The sequence below is a fragment of the Limulus polyphemus genome, unplaced genomic scaffold, assembly GCF_000517525.1.
Source record: "Limulus polyphemus unplaced genomic scaffold, Limulus_polyphemus-2.1.2 Scaffold1019, whole genome shotgun sequence".
NCBI classification, from domain to species: Eukaryota; Metazoa; Arthropoda; class Merostomata; order Xiphosura; family Limulidae; genus Limulus; species Limulus polyphemus.
This window is the reverse complement of record NW_013666629.1, coordinates 73615-84351: the sequence shown is the minus strand read 5'-3', so window position 1 is coordinate 84351 and position 10737 is coordinate 73615. Positions and strand designations below refer to the sequence as shown.

Below are 10737 nucleotides of genomic sequence, written 5' to 3'. Positions count from 1 at the left end.
CTTTACAAACACATCCAAGATGTCATTCACTTTACACTAGATTTTGGACATCAAATTTTATGATTTGTTGAAAAATGTTCACAGAAGAGGTACTAGGATGATACCAGAGATGGAAAGGTTGTTATACAAAGTCAGTTAAGATCTTTGAAATTGTATTCTCTTGAAGAGAAAGAAGGGTTAGAAGGGATCTGGTTGAAGTGTTTAATATTGTTAAGAGAAATAATTGTGTTGATGCATCATCTTTTTTTGTACCTAATGGTGAGAATGGTAGGACTAGGGGACATAAATATAAATCTCGGCAGGTTAGGAGTCATCTTTAGCTAAGACATTTTTATTTTTCAAACAGGATAGTATTTAGCATTTGGAATAGGTTGCCTTCAGATGTGGTGGATGTAGTAAATGTAAGGGAAAGCTTAATAAGTATTTGTATAATAAGGGCTGACTTTTAGTGTTTTATTTTCATTTTAAAGTTTAGTTTAGTGGATGGGATGACTTAGATGGACGATCAGGTTCCTTGTCCTTAAATTATATTAATCTGTATGTATATAGAATTACTCATGTCATAATTCATTACAAGTGTTAATATGCATCTAATCAAAAGTAAATTACAAGTGATGAGGAGCTCAACACTGATACTTTGGAACAATACGCAAATACCACAGCTTGATAAATGTTATTTTGTTCTGTAAGGGAAGTATTTATTTTCTGACTGAATGTAAGTTTTAATTACCTGAGTAAACCAATCCACCAACAAAAATTAACACCAAAATACAAAATCCTATAATCTGAGTGCTTTTGAAAAGTTTGATCCTGATGAAGAAAGGTTTTGTATTTTTGTGTTAAATTGATTTCTTGAACCTACATGTTTTCCTAACATTTTCAACAAATATTAAAAACCTAACTTGAAAGGGGAATATAATTTCCAGTATGTATAAGCTAAATGAATCAAAGAAACCACAGTATGCTATAATTTCTCATGTGGGGTGATTGATAAATATTCATTTATTAAAGCTCAATTTTAAAACATAAACTTATAACAATGAACTATAAAACTAATTCATGTTTATTATAATTAATGAATATGTCTTAAAAATATACTGTGGTAATAATTAAAAGAGTTAGCTAACTTTGCCATCATAGTAATTAAAAGTCACTTTTCAGTCCCCAATATAAGTTTTTGTCATTAATTACGACTGTGAAAACACGTAACAAATATAGTTGAAGTTTATCCCTTCACAGTCACGTATAAGTTAACCATAGAATTACCAGTGAGGCCTGTATGGATCCCACCAGATTTTGACATACATTTTTTCAAAGTTATTTATTCACCATATTGCTTGTGTGTCCATGATTATGTTGAGACAAGATCCCTAACAACATTTAAGTCAGCTACTAAAAATACTATCAATATTAAAATTAATTCCACTAATTACTGTGGAGGTTCCTGTATGTTTTATATAGAGAAGGAGTGATCAATATGATGTAGTACATGCATTGTAGGACTCAACAGTAGTGAATGGTATAAAAACAAGTCAGTAATTTAAGGGATAAAATTATATGTGATATGTAAATGAACAGTGTGCTTGCTTGCTTACATACATACATACATACATTTACAGTGTTTAGTTAAGAAAGGACATCTATAAATATGAACTTCTAAAGCTTATATTTATATTATTTCTAATATTTAAAATCTTTTTAGCAACATTATCACTTCACAATTCAAGCATACTTATCATACACTATTTATCAAAAAATTTCTCTTTGTTCTGACTTATCGTTTTTCAAAGATTGGTTTAGTGGATAGGATGGCCTAAATAGACCAAGAAGCCCATTCTTGTCCTTAAGTTTTGTTATAATACATAGCATTGCAAATTTTTGAAAATAGCAGTTTACTTAATGAAACAGCTTTACCACTAAAAGCTTTACACCCATACCTTAAAAACAGTTTCAAAGTTTTTGTTTGTATTTATTAAAACAAGTTTCAGACTTTTCAGGTATAGCACAAGTGCTATAATTATGCATGGCTGCACATATTCATTGTTTTACATTTCTTTATGTGTTTGTGGATTTGTAAGTAGAATTGTGTAAAAGTATCTTTCAAACCTATATAAACTGCAAATCACTGGCCATGAATCTCTTCATTAAATACTAGAAATTATCAGCTGAGCTGGAACTATGGTAGCCAAAGCACATATAGTACAAGATATTTCAGTTGTTTAAAATGTGTAAACTGGCAAAACATTGAGGCATTTTTCAGGCCATTGCCCCATTGCTGCAAAAATATTCTTCATACTTTTGAGATGTAGATGTATTTGTAGTGATTGTTCTTAATTGGCATCCTTTCTCTTAGTCTGTCAGTTCAAAATTAGGGATGGCTATGCACATTTGGTATTTTTGGGTGAACTGATTTCCTTGCAAGTATCAACTGTTTATATCTACTAATAACAGCAGATTTTAACCAAGAAATTTGTAGTCTGTACTGAAAATATGACTCAGTTTTTTTGTGGGTGAGAAATAATGAAACTGGATAAGCTTAATATAATGAACATAATCTTTATTATAAAAGAAAAGAAAACAGCATGCATTCTTGCACACAGGAAAGATGGTCATTTCTACTGGCTCATGATTAAGTCCTTAGCTTGCTCTCTCTCAAGATAAACTTTTGTAGAACTAAACACAATCTCCAAATTGATCTGAATTTGTATAATTCAACAAGTAATCTCTGTTTCTTTGTCCAGTAGATAACGTCACCTCATTACCCTTGTTCTCTGTCAGCATTAGTTGGCTGTAACATAGACATTGTCCATTTGGATAGCAAAGGATATCACAGTTGCTAATCCTTTCAATATGAATGCTATATGTTACTGCAATATCCTTTCAGGCAGAATAGACATTGTCTACTATACGGAACAAAGAATGAAAGCAATTACAATAAGGCAACCTCAACAACTTTCTGGATCATGTCGTTATGTTGAAACTGCATAGAAACTAAATAAATAAAAAAATAGAATTATTATTTATAACTAAACCCAGTAGAGAATATATGATATGCCTGCAAGTCACACACACACACACAGGCCTTGTATAGCTTTGAGTCAAAACCAGAGATGAATTAAAAAGAAAGAAGAAAGGACATGTTTTCCCTTTAACACAGCCAGACAGAGGTTAAGATGATTACTTTTTTTTTGAAAATATGACTATTTTACAAAAAAAAATAACTTCAGATGTTTGTTGCACCTTTTCAACTCTTTCATGGCCCTCTTTGGAGCCTTTCACAATCACATTAGAATACCTGACTCAACTAATTTGTGCTGTTTAGTCTTGGCAATTTAAAGGAAAATATGTCTTACCTAACAATATGATACAGCAAGTAACAGACCTACAATGACATAAATTTTGAAATCCAAAATTGCTGCTAACAGTTCAGTTATTTTTTTGAAAAAACTTGTCTAAATTCAAAGATTAAAGGTATTAGGGTTTTCATGCTTGATAAAAGGTCATTTCTTTCTCCCAAATAGCCTGAAAGTGCATCTCAGACATCCACATTTTCAAATGGTCCTGGGGAATGACCTTTAGACCCCAAAAGCATCTCACTTTCTTTCATTTTTAGATAATTGCTCATCTTTACAAAAAGAAACAACTATAGTGTATTTCTGTGTATGCCATTGATAGTATAAAAGACAGTTTGAAGGCAATGCACATATCTAATCCCCCCCCCCTCCTAAAAAAAAAGACATATTGCTGATACAGTTGTAATGCTTCATATATGTGCTTTCCATATACGTTTCAGACGTATATGTTTTATTTAAAAGGCTGCTTTTCTTCTGTCAAAATTGTATATGATTTAGTGGGGGCTGTGTTTTAGTCTAGGCATTATTTTCCCATGGCTATGCATTATATGTAGATAATTTGGTTACATAGAAACTATAAATGCTCACTATGTTCTCAAACAAATCTTCATGACAATCTTTAGCTGCAGCTTAACATTTTACATCTCGAACTGATGCGATCATATAGTCAATAGCTACAGTAAATCATCATGGACTGTATCAGCTAACTACTAGCTATGTTTATTATCATTACAATGTATAAAGTTAGCTACCATATCAAGTAATTCTTTGCCCATATTTGAGCATACAAAAGCCAGAAAATAAGATCAATAAAAAATTTTGAATTTAAAAACCTGCAAGTAGGGACTGAAAAAAAAAAGTAAGCAAACAAGGCTGGAGATACTGTAGACATTAATAGCTTAAAATATATCTATTTTGACTGTAAATCTAGGTGACAGCATGCGCCATGGGGCCACAATAGGGATTTGTAGTTTGAGTAAATAATGTCTATAGTATCTCTTGCCTTGTTTGCTTACTTTTTTACGATCCCTATTTGCAGGTTTTTAAATTCACAATTTTTATTCATCTTGTTAATAAAGTTTTGACAATGCAGCACATTATATTTAAAATTTGAATAAGAAAAACGAAAAAATAATGTTATTTTTTTAATTTAGTGTTACTTGTTCACTAATATGTTGCACTAACCTCCTTAATATAAATTGATGTAAATGAAGTTGACTTTGGAATAACTGGCCAGTCACGTTTACGGATGTGATGACCCCACCCTCAAAAAGGTGCCATACAGATCTTGCTTGGTTTCATTAAACTGCTGTTTCGTTATCTTTTCTTATACTTAACACGATGGCTACCACATTATAAATTAAGTATAAATATAATTAAACATTCAAAAGGTGCCGAAGAACAGTCACAATATCCCAAGCTCATATGCGACAAGAGAAATTTGGCTTTGAAACATAATTGTCTGTGATCCCTCAGTATGTTACGCGCTCCATAACTAAAAGTCGGTTGTGACCCATCGGTGGGGCACATGGCAGCCAACGTGTTAAATGTTATATTCATGTGCAACGTACATGACTATTGAGAGTGGCATTGACCTCGCAGGAATTCCAACACACTTTGAATCGTTTTATAATGCAGCCTTATTGTGCAGTCGCTATGTGTTTTTCAGTTTATCTTCTGCCCCGGGCTTTGTTATCATGTATACTTTGTATCAGTCAGTAGAGGATCAGCTGGTGTGGGTGATAACACTCAACACGTGGATTATGTGGCACATTGTCATGTATTATCTGTCTTTTCTGTCACTGTATGTACGATAAAATACCAACAAGCTAAAACTTGACTGACAGTACACTTATTATCAAGTTTCTAAAGGTAATCACACAATTGGGACAAACTATTAACGTAAAATAAAACTTTTTTAAACGTTCTATAAATTTCAACTGGCCGTGTTTTGGAGTTTTTTTTTATTTAAATTCAACGCAGTTATACTACATGTTACCGTACACAGAACATCAGATATATTAAATAAACCGGCTGACTGGAAAATGAGAACAGCTTTTAAGTGAGAAAGAGACAAGATTTCAACGTTCAAGGAAGGAAGTCAGCTGCTTTGCTACATTGACTGGCAACGTTTTTTTTTTTTTAGGACTAATACAGATACATAACCAATACAACGTGTCAGGTGATTGCTAGAGTTTTATAGATATTGAAGCTGTAGTCATTTCATGCTTATGTAATAAACGTGAGGTGTGTATACGTGATGCTCACGCGTTTCGTGCGGTATACGCGCTGTTTTAATAAAAAAGAAACTACGCGGTCCTTGACTAAAAACTCACTGGGGCAGAACAACTTGTATGCTACGTCAAGTAAGAATAATTATGTAATATATTTCACTTTTCTTTATTAACATGCCAGCAATGCAAGGAACAGTTGCTGTCCCATTTCATGTTAAGTAGGCAAACATAACTATATAAAAATTGTTGTCTATGAAGTTAAGAATAATACGCGTTTTTTTTACGTTTCGAAATTATACCAAGGGCGCGGGAACTAGGGGTGTGGAGGGTACTTATGTTCCCCTTTGTTTGACGTGTGGGCTTGCTGTGCGTGCGTAGTTCCATCAGTATACAGAGGTTTCGACTTTATTCACTGGTTTTCAGCACCCTCATTACAAAGATTGTTCCAAGATCGATTAATTATACTGTTGAACAAATGCATTCCATGGGAATTTAAGCAAGCCAATATTATAACACTTCGGCAATCTTTCATTTTTTGTCATTACGATATAATCACAACTTTTACAGACAAACAAATGGATTCTATAAGAGCGAGCAAGCCTTCCAGCTGACGACTGCAACTGATAATTCCGACCACTGGTATACTAATTCATTTTATATCCTATCTCTATAACTGCGTTATATTTCTCAAAATTTTATGACAGCAACCGAACTGTAGCCTTGATTTTAAACTTTAGCTAACCCTGGATAACGGGTGAAACCAGCCTCGTAAAGATGGATGTTTCAGATCAATACGTCTCAAGGTCATATATCAACTTTTTATTTCGTGAAAAAAGATAAGACAACCTTTATTTATAATTGGGTCTGTGTGGTAGAAATAAAAATTACTGTATCTGCACATTTTTACCATACAACGGAAATTATCAATGCATTCTGGAGGTGTGCAAACTACCACTGTATTACACTTTTACAAACAAATATTTTACAAGAAATTGACGACCACGCGCACTGCGTGCAGCTTTGGGTACCTCGTGTGATACGTTTTTTTTTTCTTCTTTTGAGCAATCAAGAAATACTGTTTTAAAATCTAGGCGATGCTACTCAATTAGCCTTTACACGTGAGAAGCGCCTTACATTTTGTTCCTTTTTTATATTGAAATTTATCCATACAGGTTTGTGGTAGCCCCCTGGTGTTAGAATAAAGGTTGATATAATAGCACGTAATTACAATTCATTTGCATAATAATTTGATTCAAATCCTAACAGTTGTTCATGAAACGTGGCGATATATATAGCGCCTAGACCACTATTATGTCTGTCGTATTCCAGCTGGGCTAATGAGCCCTGGTATTGGACAAAAGGCTTCACGGTTGACATGACCTATTCTCCTTTGCTTTCACTTGAAGGTTCTTAGCATTTATTTATCTTGAAGATCGTTTGTTAAAGATTTTACCCCAGCAAAAATATAAGTGAAGCCTAAATAAAATATACTACCTCCTGTTTAACAGTGTTAATAACATGATGATTCTTTTCAGCGGCCTTCTGGGTTGATTTTATATATCTGTATAAATAAACGTCAATATGTGCGTGTATCCACATTTTTTGATCAATCAGCACCAAACTTGACGTGGATCCCACATCTAATTTCATATTGATAGAATTATTGAAAACAGTATGTCTTTCTTTTCAGTTTTTATTTTAGCCGTCCAACGAATGGGTACTCCAGCTAGTATATATATGTATGTATATTCGTGTTCGTATACTTCATTTAATCCGGATTCATTATAGATATTGCCTCATTCAGGGCTTGGTGGTGGATCGACCCGTGAAAAGGCATTTGCTTTATTGAAATTCTACAGAAAACTCAAGATATTTAAACTTCACTAAATTATCTCCTAACTTAAACTATTAGTGTTTATTTACTTAATAATCAATTCCAAAAATCACCAGCTTCTTAAAACTAATTACCCTACCAGTTAAAGCAGCTTGATTTTTCACACATTTACGAAAATATTACATTTTGTTTAAGAAAAACAAGTCAGTGCCATTTAGTAGACGTGATGTTATGCCGGTACCAGAAATACACTTTCAACCTTATGATTAACAAGGCAGACCAAATCCCTACTTTCGAGATTTTTTTTCTCAAGTGTTTACATGACATTATTCTTAAAACAAACTACATGATTAGAAATAAAAAGATTTTATTAATACATGTTATTAGGCTTCGTTTGAACGCATATAAGAAAAACTTTAAATGTGTATATGTTTACTTGTAGGCGTTTTCTTGTTTTTCTCGTTGCTTATTTGATTGTGTATATAACTGTAGTATATGCCTATTCTATAAAGTATAGATTATGGACACACACGTGTAAATACGTTTGTGAGTGTATATGGGAAACGCATATAGCAATATGCTCCATCGAGACCACGTGGCTACAGAACGCATAGTAACCGTTCATATACTAGTTGTCTGTGCAAAGCTGTGGGAGGTTAGTGTACCGATCAACGAGCTTTGTTCTCCCCTCCGAGGGTGTCTGTGTATTGATCCAGCGGGCTGACACCAGAATCTACACATATCCCCTCGGTGTTACAAGGGCGCCAAAATAACCTGGGTGGGGGGGGGGGGGGGAATTGCAGTTGTTTTTATTAAACGAATTTGTATCGACCTATCACTTTACATTTCTGTGATTATATTTGTTTTTTATGTATTTGTCTATTCTACTGTGTGTTTTTTCATTTGTGTGAATCTATCTTTGTCGGTACATACTTAAGCTAATTTGTGATTACATCATTGTTTACAATTGCATCTGATGATGTAACGATACAAAAAAGAACTGTCATTACAAGATACAACGTACATGTGACATGCCCCCATGTGCTTTGTAACTTTCTGGTAGATTAGTGTGTGTCCTTTAACGATGACTATAATTAACAGTTATGTTTCTGTAGAGTTCGTAGCCTCACAGTATGTGATGACCCTTTTTTGCTGCTTCAAACATATTAAAGTCAAAAGTCAGGACAAAAATGAGAGAAACTGGCACTTGGAGATAACCTCTTCTAAGCTGCTTCTCCTTTTTCTGGGTCTTTCATAACTGTAGTGCTTCATCATGATTTCTATAACTAAGGTCATTACCTGTACTTGTGGCTATATATCGGTATACGAACCACAAGATCAAAAGGTGATTTTGATTCATTTTGTTTTCACATTGGATGATCATAAAACAAAATTCCCCAATAATATAAATTTATTTGGTAAAATTACCCACAAATTTGTGTCCTTTAACTTCTCTAGGCTACATCAGATTTTCGTCCTGGAATTTGTTTTTTGTATCAGTAATATAAAGAAAGTATTATTTCAAACATTCATTATTTTCGCATCACAAACTTCTCTTATGTACATTTATATTTTATAAGAAAGTCATTGGAACAAGTTTTTTCAAGCGACTTTAAACTTTATAGTATATGATTTTAAGGTCGATTTTGTATTTTCGGCAAAAACTTGTCCCCCCCCCCGGCAAAATCAAGCCCCTACGCTTATGGAAAACACTATGCATAGATAATTACAAGGCATGCATTTTATTGAAAGGAATGTATCAATTTAAACCAACAAACGTTTTTCTGATCACCAGTATGCATGATTTTAGGACCTTACAAACGTTTGTTTATCCCTTTTTTTTTCAACATAAATATACATGATGACCTTGATCTTGATTTTCATCAACACTAACAAAACAATTGAATATATATCTAAAGAATAACTCCAATATATCAGTCACAATGCTACAAAATATGTTTGTCATTCAGTTTATGTTAAAACCCATTCTTCAAATATTAGACGAAAGTTTAAAAAATTCAAAACATCTAGAACCCTTTTCGTATAAGCACAGGTAGTACAGTGAGAGACCTGCTTTTTTTTTTTTTTTTTACTGAATTTATGTTCTTGGAGCGCAGATTTAGTGAATCTTATATTATAAGTAGTATCCTACTTATATCTAACAGTTAGTAACACACACCTCGAAACCATGAAAACGGGATTTTTGTTTTCTCCTGGAGTGTTGTGCGCCCTTGTTGTAAACACTAGAAATATTGTGCACCCCCCAAAATGGAATGAAATGTAAAATATATTAATTAATTATACAATTATATATACATTCAACGTTGCCTATAAAAATCCGTATTATTACCTAATAAAACGATCTTTTCAGATCTGACTGGATATGGCCCGTCGTGGTCAGGTGGTTAGGGAGCTCGACTCGCAACTTGCGGGTCGCGAGTACCACCAAACATGTTCGCCTTTTTACCCGTGGGGGCGTTATAATGTTACGTTCAATCCCACTATTCGTTGGTAAAAGAGTAGCCCAAGAGTTGGGGCTGGGTGGTGATGACTAGCTGCCTTCCTTACACTGCTAAATTAGGGCCGGCTAGCGCAGATAGCCCTCGTGTAGTTTTGCGCGAAATTTAAAACAAACAAACAAAGAGACTGGATATAGTAGATTAGACAGTTTATAGATCCAGGCGCAAGAAGAATGATAAATAAGTCAATTTACTAAATCGAATAAAAACTGTTTTGAAATAACAGTGAACCCGAGGGTACATTATTCATTGAAATAAGTAGTATAAAAGATTATGGGAGTTGCCAGACACGAGACAACGTGTGTAGACGTCAACGTGCATTGTTTATAGTTGCAACTCCAAGAAACGTGGCTGGTTTGATATGTTGGATAGCGTTGCTAGTATCGAGGGCATATTATGCTAAACACTTTCTTTATTCTTTGACTCGTGCTAACGAGAAATGGGGTTTGCATGCAGGTGAAACAGTGGCGTAGCCCTAAACACGACCTCGTTTGTTATACCTGTACAAAGACGACATTTTAAATTCTTCCTCCAGCTAAACGATATACAGGAATATACGAATGTATCTAGACACACACACACACACTTTTCTTTATTCTTACGTACAACAAACACGACAGTTGTATTATATAAATGTATATATTGATTACATCAATTTACTTTTCTGCCTTGCTTTTCCAAATATTTTATGTTACGTGTTATATAGGTATAGGGCCAGGTGGTTAGGGCGTTCGACTCGCAATCTGCGGGTCGCGGGGTTGAATCCCCGTCACACCAAACATGCCGTGGGGGCGTTA

At 33.9% G+C, this 10737-nt stretch overlaps 1 long non-coding RNA gene across 1 annotated transcript in view; it reads left to right on the top strand.

Annotated features, from left to right (window-relative positions):
* The window catches only part of LOC111086321, a 24364-nt gene continuing 13627 nt past the window's right edge, over positions 1 to 10737 (top strand). The window contains exon 1 of the long non-coding RNA XR_002611043.1: positions 1 to 117. This is a non-coding gene — a long non-coding RNA (uncharacterized LOC111086321). The remainder of the gene's footprint in view (positions 118 to 10737) is intronic.